The 12,751-nt window shown below is 49.4% G+C and overlaps 1 long non-coding RNA gene across 1 annotated transcript in view; it reads right to left on the reverse strand.

The window, feature by feature from the left end:
• LOC136577587 (uncharacterized) overlaps nucleotides 1-11,821 on the reverse strand; it is a 78,313-nt gene extending 66,492 nt beyond the window's left edge. The window contains exon 1 of the long non-coding RNA XR_010786509.1: nucleotides 11,775-11,821. This is a non-coding gene — a long non-coding RNA (uncharacterized lncRNA). The remainder of the gene's footprint in view (nucleotides 1-11,774) is intronic.
• Nucleotides 11,822-12,751: the final 930 nt, after the last annotated feature.

The raw sequence follows: 12,751 nt of genomic DNA on the forward strand, positions 1-12,751 counted from the left end.
CAATTCCCGAGGACACCGCCCTCTTGTAATATGTTGATGATTTATTTTTTTATGTACTCCTGACCCAAATAGTTACCTCAATGCATCACTAAGCCTTCTGTGTTTCCTCCATCAGAGTAGAATGGCTGCAAAGCCAGCAAAGACAAACTTCAGTTCTACAAATCTCACGTAGTGTTCCTGGGCCACTGCCTAGGTCCAGGTACTAAACACCTGAAGCCGGAGCGCACGAAGGTGGTAAGTGACATGCAACTTCCCACCTCCCATGCCCAGTTGCGTACCGTCTTGGGACTGGTTTCATACTGTCGGCCGTGGATACGCTCTGCCTCTATGACCATGCAGCCTCTGTACGACTGTTTGGGTTCACGGCCATTTGCCCTGACCCCGCAGGCCGAGTCAGCCTTCCATCAGCTGAAAGTACAGATAACCAGACTGCCAGACTATGACAAACCTTTCCAAATGTACATTACTGACATGGCGGGACACGCCACCGCTGTACTGACACAAATGCATGGTGACAAAAAGCGACCTGTAGCATACTACAGTGCCCATCTTGACGCGGTGGCTAGAGGGTCTCTATCATGCGTCCGAACGGTTCTAGCAGTCCAGGCACTACTGGACAAAAGTTCTGACGTTGTCCTAGATCACACCATGAGGATCTACACCCCACATGACATACATGGTATCCTGACACAGGTAAGCCGTAGACATCTGTCTCTTGCCAGACAGATAAAAATGGAACTCGCAGTGCATTCCTCCTCAAACATCTCATTCCAAAGGTGCACCACCTTGAATCCAGCCACCTTACTTCCATTAGGTGACGTAGATTCAAATGGGGGAGTAAATACAGGGGACCAGTTGTTTTACAACTCCCTGACTGACGAACAGGAGGCATTTGACACCGGAAACCAGCATGACTGTGTGGCCCTCATGGCCCAGGAAACGGCTGGGTTCGTGCATGTCACAGACAAGCCTCTGCAGAACCCCCAGTTTGAGCTGTTTGTGGATCGATCCAGATACCTGAATGACGAAGGAAGGTTTGTAACTGGTTTTGAAGTAGTCACACTGAATGAGATACTTGTACAAAGACCACTGCCGCCACACATGTCAGCGCAGGAACTGAGGCCTGTACGATTGCAGAAGGTACCACTGCTAACATCTACAACTGATTCCAGGTACGCCTTTGGTACTGCACACGATTATGGGCCTATCTGGCGCACGCGGAGCTTCCTCACAGCTCAAGGCAAGCCGATCAAGAATGGGAAAGCTGTACGTTCGCTGATGGAAGCTATCATGTTGCCAGAACAGGTAGCTATAGTAAAAGTTAAAGCACAGGGTCAGTCCATGGAGAGCAAGGGCAACGAGAAGGCCGATAGAGCAGCCATGGCTGCAGCCCTGCTGGACAGAGAGGACCGTGTGTACAGGGTTAGTACCCGGCAAAGATCCTGCCCACCTGAGGAGGACACCGGGGTACCTGCCAGCATTTCTTCTTTCCCTGCTTCTCCCGAGGTGGTACTGCAGCCCACCAGAAGGGAAGAGGAGAGATGGGCCATGGCAGGAGGGAGGAAAGTGAAGGATGTGTGGATGCTGAGAGAGAGCATGTGTACTGGCTGCTGCCTATCCTAGTTTGGCGTCACTAGTAGAGATGAGCGAACGTACTCGTCCGAGCTTGATACTCGTTCGAGTATTAGCGTGTTTGAGATGCTCGTTACTCGTAATGAGTACCACGCGATGTTCGGGTTACTTTCACTTTTTATCTCTGAGACGTTAGCGCGCTTTTCTGGCCAATTGAAAGACAGGGAAGGCATTACAACTTCCCCCTGCGACATTCAAGCCCTATACCACCCCCCTGCAGTGAGTGGCTAGCGAGATCAGGTGTCACCCCAGTATAAAAATCGGCCCCTCCCACGGCTCGCCACAGATGCAGTCTGACAGAGATCAGGGACAGTGCTATCCTGTTGAAGCTGCTATAGGGAGAGCATTAGGAGTATTTTAGGCTTCAAGAACCCCAACGGTCCTTCTTAGGGCCACATCTAACCATGTGCAGTACTGTGGAGGCTGCTTTTTGCAGTGTTGCACTTTTTTTTTTTTTTGGTATATCGGCCGTGCAGAGCATTGCGCCCTGCAGTAATACTCCAGGGCCAGAAGTGCTTAGGCAGGGACAGAAGACATATTATTGATTGAATATAGGCAGTGGGCCTTTGCTAAAAAATTTGGGGCAAAAAATCTATTTGGCCTGCCTGTCACTGTGCTCAGTGTTCTGGGTCTGTCTGTGCTGGGTGTAGTAGTTCTACAAAATCATACGCAGCCAGCTAAGTGTTACAGCAGGCTTGCGCCAAATTATTTCCTGGCTCTGTCTGGGCTCTGAAATCACCGCTGTGTTGCAGTTCACAGTGCAACACTCTGCAGTTCTGTGACATACTCCAGGGACAGAAGTGCTTAGGCAGGGACAGAAGACGTATTATTGATTGAATATAGGCAGTGGGCCTTTGCTAAAAAATTTTGGGCAAAAAATCTATTTGGCCTGCCTGTCACTGTGCTCAGTGTTCTGGGTCTGTCTGTGCTGGGTGTAGTAGTTCTACAAAATCATACGCAGCCAGCTAAGTGTTACAGCAGGCTTGCGCCAAATTATTTCCTGGCTCTGTCTGGGCTCTGAAATCACCGCTGTGTTGCAGTTCACAGTGCAACACTCTGCAGTTCTGTGACATACTCCAGGGACAGAAGTGCTTAGGCAGGGACAGAAGACGTATTATTGATTGAATATAGGCAGTGGGCCTTTGCTAAAAAATTTTGGGCAAAAAATCTATTTGGCCTGCCTGTCACTGTGCTCAGTGTTCTGGGTCTGTCTGTGCTGGGTGTAGTAGTTCTACAAAATCATACGCAGCCAGCTAAGTGTTACAGCAGGCTTGCGCCAAATTATTTCCTGGCTCTGTCTGGGCTCTGAAATCACCGCTGTGTTGCAGTTCACAGTGCAACACTCTGCAGTTCTGTGACATACTCCAGGGACAGAAGTGCTTAGGCAGGGACAGAAGACATATTATTGATTGAATATAGGCAGTGGTCCTTTGCTAAAAAATTTTGGGCAAAAAATCTATTTGGCCTGCCTGTCACTGTGCTCAGTGTTCTGGGTCTGTCTGTGCTGGGTGTAGTAGTTCTACAAAATCATACGCAGCCAGCTAAGTGTTACAGCAGGCTTGCGCCAAATTATTTCCTGGCGTTCCGTAAGCGAAGTCAGCCTCCAACCACAGGCCAATAAGCGGCACATTTAATTACAGCGTTCTGTTTCTGCATTACTGGTAATACAGCATGCTGCAAGGTAGGGGTAGGCCTAGAGGACGTGGACGCGGCCGAGGACGCGGAGGCCCAAGTCAGGGTGTGGGCACAGGCCGAGCCAGTGCGGTGGCCAGGGGTAGAGGCAGGGCCAGACCGAATAATCCACCGACTGTTTCCCAAAGCGCCCCCTCGCGCCATGCCACCCTGCAGAGGTCAAGGTGCTCTACAGTGTGGCAGTTTTTCACAGAGACGCCGGACGACCGACGATCAGTGGTGTGCAACCTTTGTCATGCCAAGATCAGCTGGGGAGGCACCACCACCAGCATATGCAGGCATATGATGGCCAAGCACCCCACAAGGTGGGATGAAGGCCGTTCACCGCCTCCGGTTTGCACCACTGCCTCTCCCCCTGTGCCCCAACCTGCCACTGAGATCCAATCCCCCTCTCAGGGCACAGGCACTACCGTCTCCTGGCCTGCACCCACACCCTCACCTCCGCTGTCCTCGACCCCATCCAGCAATATCTCTCAGCGCAGCGTCCAGACGTCGCTAGCGCCACTGTTTGAGCGCGAGCGCAAGTACGCCGCCACGCACCCAAACGTGCACATTGCCAAATTGATCAGTCTGGAGATGCTGCCGTATAGGCTTGTGGAAACGGAGGCTTTCAAAAGCATGATGGCGGCGGCCCTGCGCTACTCAGTTCCCAGTCGCCACTACTTTTCCCGATGTGCCGTCCCAGGCCTGCACGACCACGTCTCCCGCAACATTGTACGCGCCCTCACCAACGCGGTTACTTCCAAGGTCCACTTAACTACAGACACGTGGACAAGCACAGGCGGGCAGGGCCACTATATCTCCCTGACGGCACATTGGGTGAATTTAGTGGAGGCTGGGACAGAGTCAGAGCCTGGGACCGCTCACGTCCTACCCACCCCCCGAATTGCGTGCCCCGGGTCGGTGGTGGTATCTGCGGCGGTGTATGCTTCCTCCACTAAACCATCCTCCTACGCAACCTCTGTCTCGCAATCAAGATGTGTCAGCAGCAGCACGTCGCCAGCAGTCGGTGTCGCGCGGCATGGCAGCTCAGCGGTGGGCAAGCGTCAGCAGGCCGTGCTGAAGCTACTCAGCTTAGGAGATAAGAGGCACACGGCCCACGAACTGCTGCAGGGTCTGACAGAGCAGACCGACCGCTGGCTTGCGCCGCTGAGCCTCCAACCGGGCATGGTCGTGTGTGACAACGGCCGTAACCTGGTGGTGGCTCTGCAGCTCGGCAGCCTCACGCACGTGCCATGCCTGGCCCATGTCTTTAATTTGGTGGTTCAGCGCTTTCTGAAAAGCTACCCACACTTGTCATACCTGCTCGGAAAGGTGCGCCGGGTCAGCGCACATTTCCGCAACTCCAAGACGGACGCTGCCACCCTGCGGACCCTGCAACATCGGTTTCATCTGCCAGTGCACCGATTGCTGTGCGACGTGCCCACACAGTGGAGCTCTACGCTCCACATGTTGGCCAGGCTCTATGAGCAGCGTAGAGCTATAGCGGAATACCAACTCCAACATGGGCGGCGGAGTGGGAGTCAGCCTCCTCAATTATTTACAGAAGAGTGGGCCTGGTTGGCAGCCATCTGCCAGGTCCTTGGAAACTTTGAGGAGTCTACCCAGATGGTGAGCGGGGATGCTGCAATCATTAGCGTCACCATTCCTCTGCTATGCCTCTTGAGAAGTTTCCTGCAAAGCATAAAGGCAGACGCTTTGGAATCGGAAACGGAGGCGGGGGAAGACAGTATGTCGCTGGATAGTCAGAGCACCCTCATGTCTATATCTCAGTGCGTTGAGGAGGGGGAGGAGCATAAGGAGGAGGGGGAAGAGACAGCTTGGCCCACTGCTGAGGGGACAGATGCTGCTTGCCTGTCATCCTTTCAGCGTGTATGGCCAGAGGAGGAGGAGGAGGAGGAGGGGGAGGAGCATGAGGAGGAGGGGGAAGAGACAGCTTGGCCCACTGCTGAGGGTACCCATGCTGCTTGCCTGTCATCCTTTCAGCGTGTATGGCCTGAGGAGGAGGAGGAGGATCCTGAAAGTGATCTTCCTAGTGAGGACAGCCATGTGTTGCGTACAGGTACCCTGGCACACATGGCTGACTTCATGTTAGGATGCCTTTCTCGTGACCCTCGCGTTACACGCATTCTGGCCACTACGGATTACTGGGTGTACACACTGCTCGACCCACGGTATAAGGAGAACCTTTCCACTCTCATTCCCGAAGAGGAAAGGGGTTCGAGAATGATGCTATACCACAGGGCGCTGGTGGACAAACTGATGGTAAAATTCCCATCCGGCAGCGCTAGTGACAGAAGGCGCATTTCCGCGGCCCAGGTAGCAGGGGAGGCGCAGAGATCAGGCAGCATGTACAGCGCAGGCAGGGGAACATTCTCCAAGGCCTTTGCCAGCTTTATGGCTCCACAGCAAGACTGTGTCACCGGTCCCCAGTCAAGGCTGAGTTGGCGGGAGCACTGTAAAAGGATGGTGAGGGAGTACGTAGCCGATCGCACGACCGTCCTCGGTGACGCCTCTGCCCCCTACAACTACTGGGTGTCGAAGCTGGACACGTGGCCTGAACTCGCGCTGTATGCCCTGGAGGTGCTTGCTTGTCCTGCGGCTAGCGTCTTCTCAGAGAGGGTTTTTAGTGCAGCTGTGGGAATCATCACGGATAAGCGTACCCGCCTGTCAACCGACAGTGCCGACAGGCTTACACTCATCAAGATGAACAAAGCCTGGATTTCCCTAGACTTTTCTTCTTCACCAGCGGACAGCAGCGATACCTAAGCAATACATAGGCTGCACCCGCGGATGGAAGCATTGTTCTCTATCACCATCAAAAACGTGGACCTTTTAGCTTCATCAATCTGTGTATAATATTCCTCCTCCTCCTCCTGCTCCTCCTCCTGAAACCTGACGTAATCACGCCGAACGGACAATTTTTCTGAGGCCCACAAGGCTCAGTCATATAATTTTTGTAAACAATTTTTATACGTTTCAATGCTCATTAAAGCGTTGAAACTTGCACCTGAACCAATTTTTATTTTAACTGGGCTGCCTCCAGGCCTAGTTACCAATTAAGCCACATTAACCAATTCACCAATTTTCTGGGGCCCTCGCCTACAGTGTAATCCAATTAATTTTTTGCCCACCTGCATTACAGCTGACGTTACATCAGCTGTGCTGGGCACTGCAATGGGATATATTTATGTACCGCCGGTGGGTTCCAGGGAGCCACCCATGCTGTCGGTCCACACGGAGTTGTAACTAAATGTGTAAGCTTCTAAAGAAACCCAGTGGGACTGGGGCATGCAGTGTGGGCCGAAGCCCACCTGCATTTAACATGACATTACCTCAGCTGTGATGGGCAATGCTATGGGATGTATTTATGTGCCGCCGGTGGCTTCCTGGCACCCACCCATGCTGTCGGTCCACAGGGACTTCACAATAGGGAGTTGTACCTGCCTGTGTCTATCAATTAAAAAGCCCGGTCAGGTTGGGGCATGCAGTGTGGGCCGAAGCCCACCTGCATTTAATCGGACGTTACCTCAGCTGTGATGGGCACTGCAATGGGATACATTAATGTACAGCCGGTGGGTTCCAGGGAGCCACCCATGCTGTGGGTGCACACGGAATTCCCATTGCGGAGTTGTACCTGCCTGTGACTATTTATAAAAAACCGCGGTCTGACTGGGGCATGCAGACACCTTGACAGAATGAATAGTGTGTGGCACATAGGTTCCCCATTGCTATGCCAACGTGTGCAGCTCCTGATGGCGGTGGCACAGGATTATATTTCTCATTGCTTCTGTACAGCATTGTGGGCTATCGCCCCGCCCCTTTTAAAGAGGGTCGCTGCCTAGCCGTGCCAACCCTCTGCAGTGTGTGGCTGCGGTTCCTCCTCATGGCAGATGCACTTATAAATAGACATGAGGGTGGCGTGGCATGAGTGCAGCTGAAGGCTGCGCAGGGACACTTTGGTGTGCGCTGTGGACACTGGGTCGTGCGGGGGGGGGTTGGGCAGCATGTAACCCAGGAGAAGTGCTAGCGGAGTGTCATGCAGGCAGTGATTGTGCTTCGTTGGAGGTAGTGTGGTGCTTAGCTAAGGTATGCATTGCTAATGAGGGCTTTTCAGAAGTAAAAGTTGTTGTTGGGGGGGGGGGCCCACTCTTGCCGCTATTGTGGCTTAATAGTGGGACCTGGGAACTTGAGATGCAGCCCAACATGTAGCCCCTCGCCTGCCCTATCCGTTGCTGTGTCGTTCCCATCACTTTCTTGAATTGCCCCGATTTTCACAAATGGAAACCTTAGCGAGCATCGGCGATATATAAAAATGCTCGGGTCGCCCATTGACTTCAATGGGGTTCGTTACTCGAAACGAACCCTCGAGCATCGCGATAATTTCGTCCCAAATAACGAGCACCCGAGCATTTTGGTGCTCGCTCATCTCTACTCTTAACCCAAGGCACCACTGTATGTGTTTCATTTTGCAAAAAACTGACTCCTTTTATAAAGCCCCTGTGAGAGCAGTGATGTCACTAAATATGGCACATTAGCCAAGGCTTTTATTAATTTACAATTATAACTTTTTTTTCTTTGTTTTCTTTCAACTTTGTTTTCTCCCCCTTGTACTCATCTCTATGATCAATGCAAGGCAGACAGGTGAGTATATATATTTTTTATTTTTTTACTATAGCTAGGGATGATTTTCAAGGAAGGGCTTATATTTAAAACCCTTCCCTGAAAATCACTGTGGGGTTGTCGGCTGCCATTGCTTTCAATGGGGCAACGCCATCCCCATTGAAATCAGTGGGAGAGCTTCGCGATCCGGAACGGATTAATGGCTTTTCCATTCATTTCAATGGAGAAAATTGATTTAACTTACGAGTGTTTTGGGTTAAGAGCTCCGTCACGGAGCAAGTTAAACTCTTAACCCAAGGCACCACTGTATGTGTTTCATTTTCCAAAAAACTGACTCCTTTTATAAAGCCCCTGTGAGAGCAGTGATGTCACTAAATATGGCACATTAGCCAAGGCTTTTATTAATTTACAATTATAACTTTTTTTTTCTTTGTTTTCTTTCAATTTTACCCACAGCATACACAATGGGCTGGTTACTCGGATGAAACTACCCCTTTACATCTGCGGGAAGTATTTTAAAATCAAAGAACAACCAGCTTCGCTCTGATGTTCCCTGCACTCAGGAAAAGTCAGCTTCTACTCCGCTCAGCCATAGGGGAACGCTGGATCTACATTTACAGCTGCACGATTCTATCTCCCCCTTGTACTCATCTCTATGATCAGTGCAAGGGGGAAACAGAAAGTTGGGTTGCTGTTGGGAAGCATTCTTTTATGTCGGCATGTAATTACAAGCTTTGCCAAGTCCTTTTTGGAGTCGCTGGTTTGTTTTGGATCAACACCTTGTTTTTTAAATGGATAAGTTAAATGCAAGGCCAGACTGGGACTGAAATTCAGCTCCGGCATTTGAACGCAGACGGGCCTAGTAGCTGTTTGTTGAATGAGAAATATGTTTGTGCGCTTATATATGACATACTGTGTTAAAAATACTACTTGTCACTCAATAATAAAGTCCTTATACAGGTATGCAGATAAAAAAAATAAAAAAGTTATGGCACTTGGAATGTGGCCATTAAAAAACAAAGAAGTAGCTGCCAGAACTGACTGCAGCACCATGGGGTTGAGGACCGGCCAAATAGAAGGAATAGCAGCTTGACTACAGTACCATTTAAACTCCTTCTTATTGTGGGGTGCAGTGAGTAGATAGAGACACAGGACTCCTATTCTCAGGATTAGTAGGGGTCTCAATAGTGAGACCCCAACTGATGAACAAAAGTTATGGTGCTGTTTGGTGATGTGACAGGCAATATCTTTTTTTAATAGTCACCCGCTCCACAGTTCTGGCGGTGCTCGCTAATGAAGTCCACTCACCGTCTAAAAATCTGACTCTTTCTAGACAAAAAATGACCTCCCCTGCTCCCCACCTCACTGAACAACATCATAATTATTTATGGTGATGTTCAGTTTAGAAAGGTTCCCTTTAAGTAAAGTTGTAATATTCTATCACTAGGCGAATAAGGTAGCAAATGAACTATATCATGGAATAAAAGCTACAGAAGTAAGTGGCATGCTTTTGAGTTCCCTGTTAAACCTTGAACTTGTCCAACTGTGTAGCTAAATATCTAGCTAGTAGGTGAACACTGGCCTTCTAAAAATGCTCAGGTCATAGCTCTAATTGCCGGGCTGTACCTGCACTTGAAAATTTAGCCTGGCAATTTTCGGGAAAATGCAAGCTCTAACACTCGTATAATAGCACCCTGATGGGACATCCTATTCACCCCTTAGTGACCACCGATACGCCTTTGGACGACCTCATTAGATGGGCCTTAAACCACACGGCCAGATAACGATTACATAAAAGTGAATAAAAAGTTAAATAAAAGTTAAAGTTTTAGCTCCCCTCACAGATCAGACCCATGAGGGGAACTGAAATTACTCACCTTCGTCCTCTATGCTGTCCCGCCACATTCTGGTACTTCCAGGACTTGACGCTGTCTTCTGTGCATGCGTGTCAGACAGAAAATGTTGGGTGCATGCGCAGATGGCTGGAAGCCTGGGAAATTTAAAATCTCTCTGCTAACAGCTAGCATGAGTAGCTGAGAGCAGGGAGATGTCACCGGGACTGTGGGATGCAGTTCTCAGTCACATGATCGGCATTATCCAATGGATAATGGCGATCATGTAAAGTAAATAAAAGTTTAAGTTTCATCTCCCCTCACGGATCATTTCCACGAGGGAAGATAAAATTATGTACCTAAGGCCCTCGGATTTATCAGACCTTACCCCAGCTTCCATGCACGCGCCCGTCGCCAAAATGGTGGATGAATTTGAAAAAAACGCAGATTCCCAGGGGAAATTTAAAATCTCTCTGCTCCTAGCTACTAAACGTAGCCAAGAGCCTGGTAATTTCACAGGGGGCCACAGTATGCGGTCCCTGGTTATGTGGTCAATTGGATAACGGTGATCAGCGCATGCGCCCTTTAGCAAATTGGCAAATGCAAGCACAGAAGCTGGGGAGGGCCTGGGAAATCTCCTTGCTCCTAAAGGTAGTCGAGAGCCTGGAGCAGTGACCCAGGACCATGTTGAATGGTCCCTGGTCACATAATTGCTGTTATCCAATGGATAATCGCGATCACATAAAAGTTTTTTTAAAAGTTAATGTTTAATCTTCCCTCTCCAGTGCGATCAGTGAGAGGAGTCGAAACGTCTTACCAGAGGCCTCCATATTTGAACCCCCGATGCGATCATCCCCCACGGACCTTCCCTGGCTTCTGTTCATGCGTCTACTGGCAAAATGCTGGACACATGCCATGCACAGGAGCCGGGGAGGGCGAGGGAAATTTTAAATTTCCTTTCTCCCAGCTAGCAAAGGTATCTGAGAGCCTGGAGCAGTGATCGGTGGCTTTGTTGAGCAGTCCCCGGTCACGTGATAAAAAGGTAGCGATCTTCCTTAGGCCAGCCTCACATGACGGGATAGGAATTGCGGATTCCACATGCGTTTGATCACTGGTCATACGGGGATCAATCAAATGCATTTGATTACACAACTCCGCTCACGTTAGCGGGTCGGAATTACGTAATAAACTCACAGAAAACAGAACGCAACATGTTCTATTTTACCGTCGATATCCGCAACATAGAGTTCATTGTGCTCTTTGGTCGCAGATATATCCACATCCCATACGCAATTACATTGTGTATGGCTGCGGGTACCCACGTCATCGCTAAGCCCCTGGAACGCTTGTCTACCTGCAGTTCCAGGAGCAGCTTGCTGAGCGCCTTCTGAGTGAGACCTCTGCACCACAGCAAGCTTAAGAGGCCTAAGAGAGTGCCACCTTTTACACCCCATCCCTGCTGCTGAGGTCAAGAAAAACCCCCGTAATTACCCCTGTTTTCAGACATACCACACAGTTTACATTATTATTTTTAACTAAGATTTAGGGAATGCCGAGAAGGGGGGTGGATTATTTTTAGGGAGTCAATTTTCTTTCTGCACAAGTGAGCAATTGGATCTGGAATTTATATTTCTCCATTATAGGCCTAGCTATGTGTCCAATAAGCAGATTGGTGCTACAATGGGTATGTTTCTGAACACAGGACAAACAGGGGTATCCATTTTGAGATGCAAGTCTTCATTTAGATGTGTGCTGTGTAGTAGCCCAGTACACCATCCTGGTCGCCTTTATAAATGTCATACATGTTTGTCTTATGTAGATGCACTGTGCAAAGCTTGTCTTGTCATATCCAGTGTGTGTGTTGCACAGCTGCGGCACTTGAGAGGTTAACTTCACTAAAATCATTGCCTGCATGTAAATGTATTAGTTTGTCATGTCATATGGTATGAGTGAAGGTATAAATAGGAGTGATTGAAAGCAAAACATAGTCTTCACCTTCCATCTTGTCTTCAGAGAGAGTCCTAACACAGAGCCATATGGAAGCACCTTCAGCTTCCATGTAGGTGAAGATGGAGGAGAAGGAGAGATATCCCATAGTGATTGTAGTCCGGATATGAGTGGAGTGAGTCCTAAGACCATAAGAGAGAGCATCCCCCAGTAATTCTGTATATAGAGACCCATCATACAGGTACCAATTCAAACCACAGGTTTTCGTATATGGACGTCCAAAATCAGGATCACCGCATAGAGGTACGCTGCTGAGTCCCACCCATGCGCCTGCAGTGCGAGGTGTTATCACTAATCCTTTAAGTAAATAATTTTTGCCAGCGTGTCTGTGGAGTGACCCCCTACCCCTCTTCCTCCTCTTAAGTGCTCCCAGTCTAGGAGCGGTGCCATACATAGCCCGTAGAACCGATTTTCATCCTGAGTACCCTCCCTGATCTCTGAGCTCTGCTCTGCTACACTTTGAAGAATAGTACCTGCATTGTTGTGAATAATTGTTTGCCTAAGTTACTTTAAGTAAAGTTATACCGGGCCTTAACCATTTCTGGGACTCAAGGTGCGATACACAAGTCTCTGTGTTTATTCTCTGCTGTGCAGTATACCGGTGTGTGGGAATGGTGGCGTCACGAGTGATAACTACTACCCCCATCATCCCGTTTATTGGCATTTCCTATCCTAAGGGTGTCGAAGGTGGCCTGCAATCCTGCTCTGGCCTTGGCTACGTGTCATGCCTCTGGGACCAGAGCCTGGTAAGTGCCGCCGTGACAAGCCAACACTTAACCCTCCCAACTCTTCACATTAGTTAAGGGTCCAGGGCACCCCTCTGGAATGTTGCAGTTGTACAAAATAAACTGTTTTAAAATGCCACAGTTGTTAAAAAACATGAAAATCATACATTTTTCCTTCCACTTTGCTTAGATTCATTCAAGAACTGTGGGGTCAAAATATGCAGTAAACCCCTAGATGAA

This window comes from Eleutherodactylus coqui, chromosome 1, assembly GCF_035609145.1.
Source record: "Eleutherodactylus coqui strain aEleCoq1 chromosome 1, aEleCoq1.hap1, whole genome shotgun sequence".
Classification (NCBI taxonomy): Eukaryota; Metazoa; Chordata; class Amphibia; order Anura; family Eleutherodactylidae; genus Eleutherodactylus; species Eleutherodactylus coqui.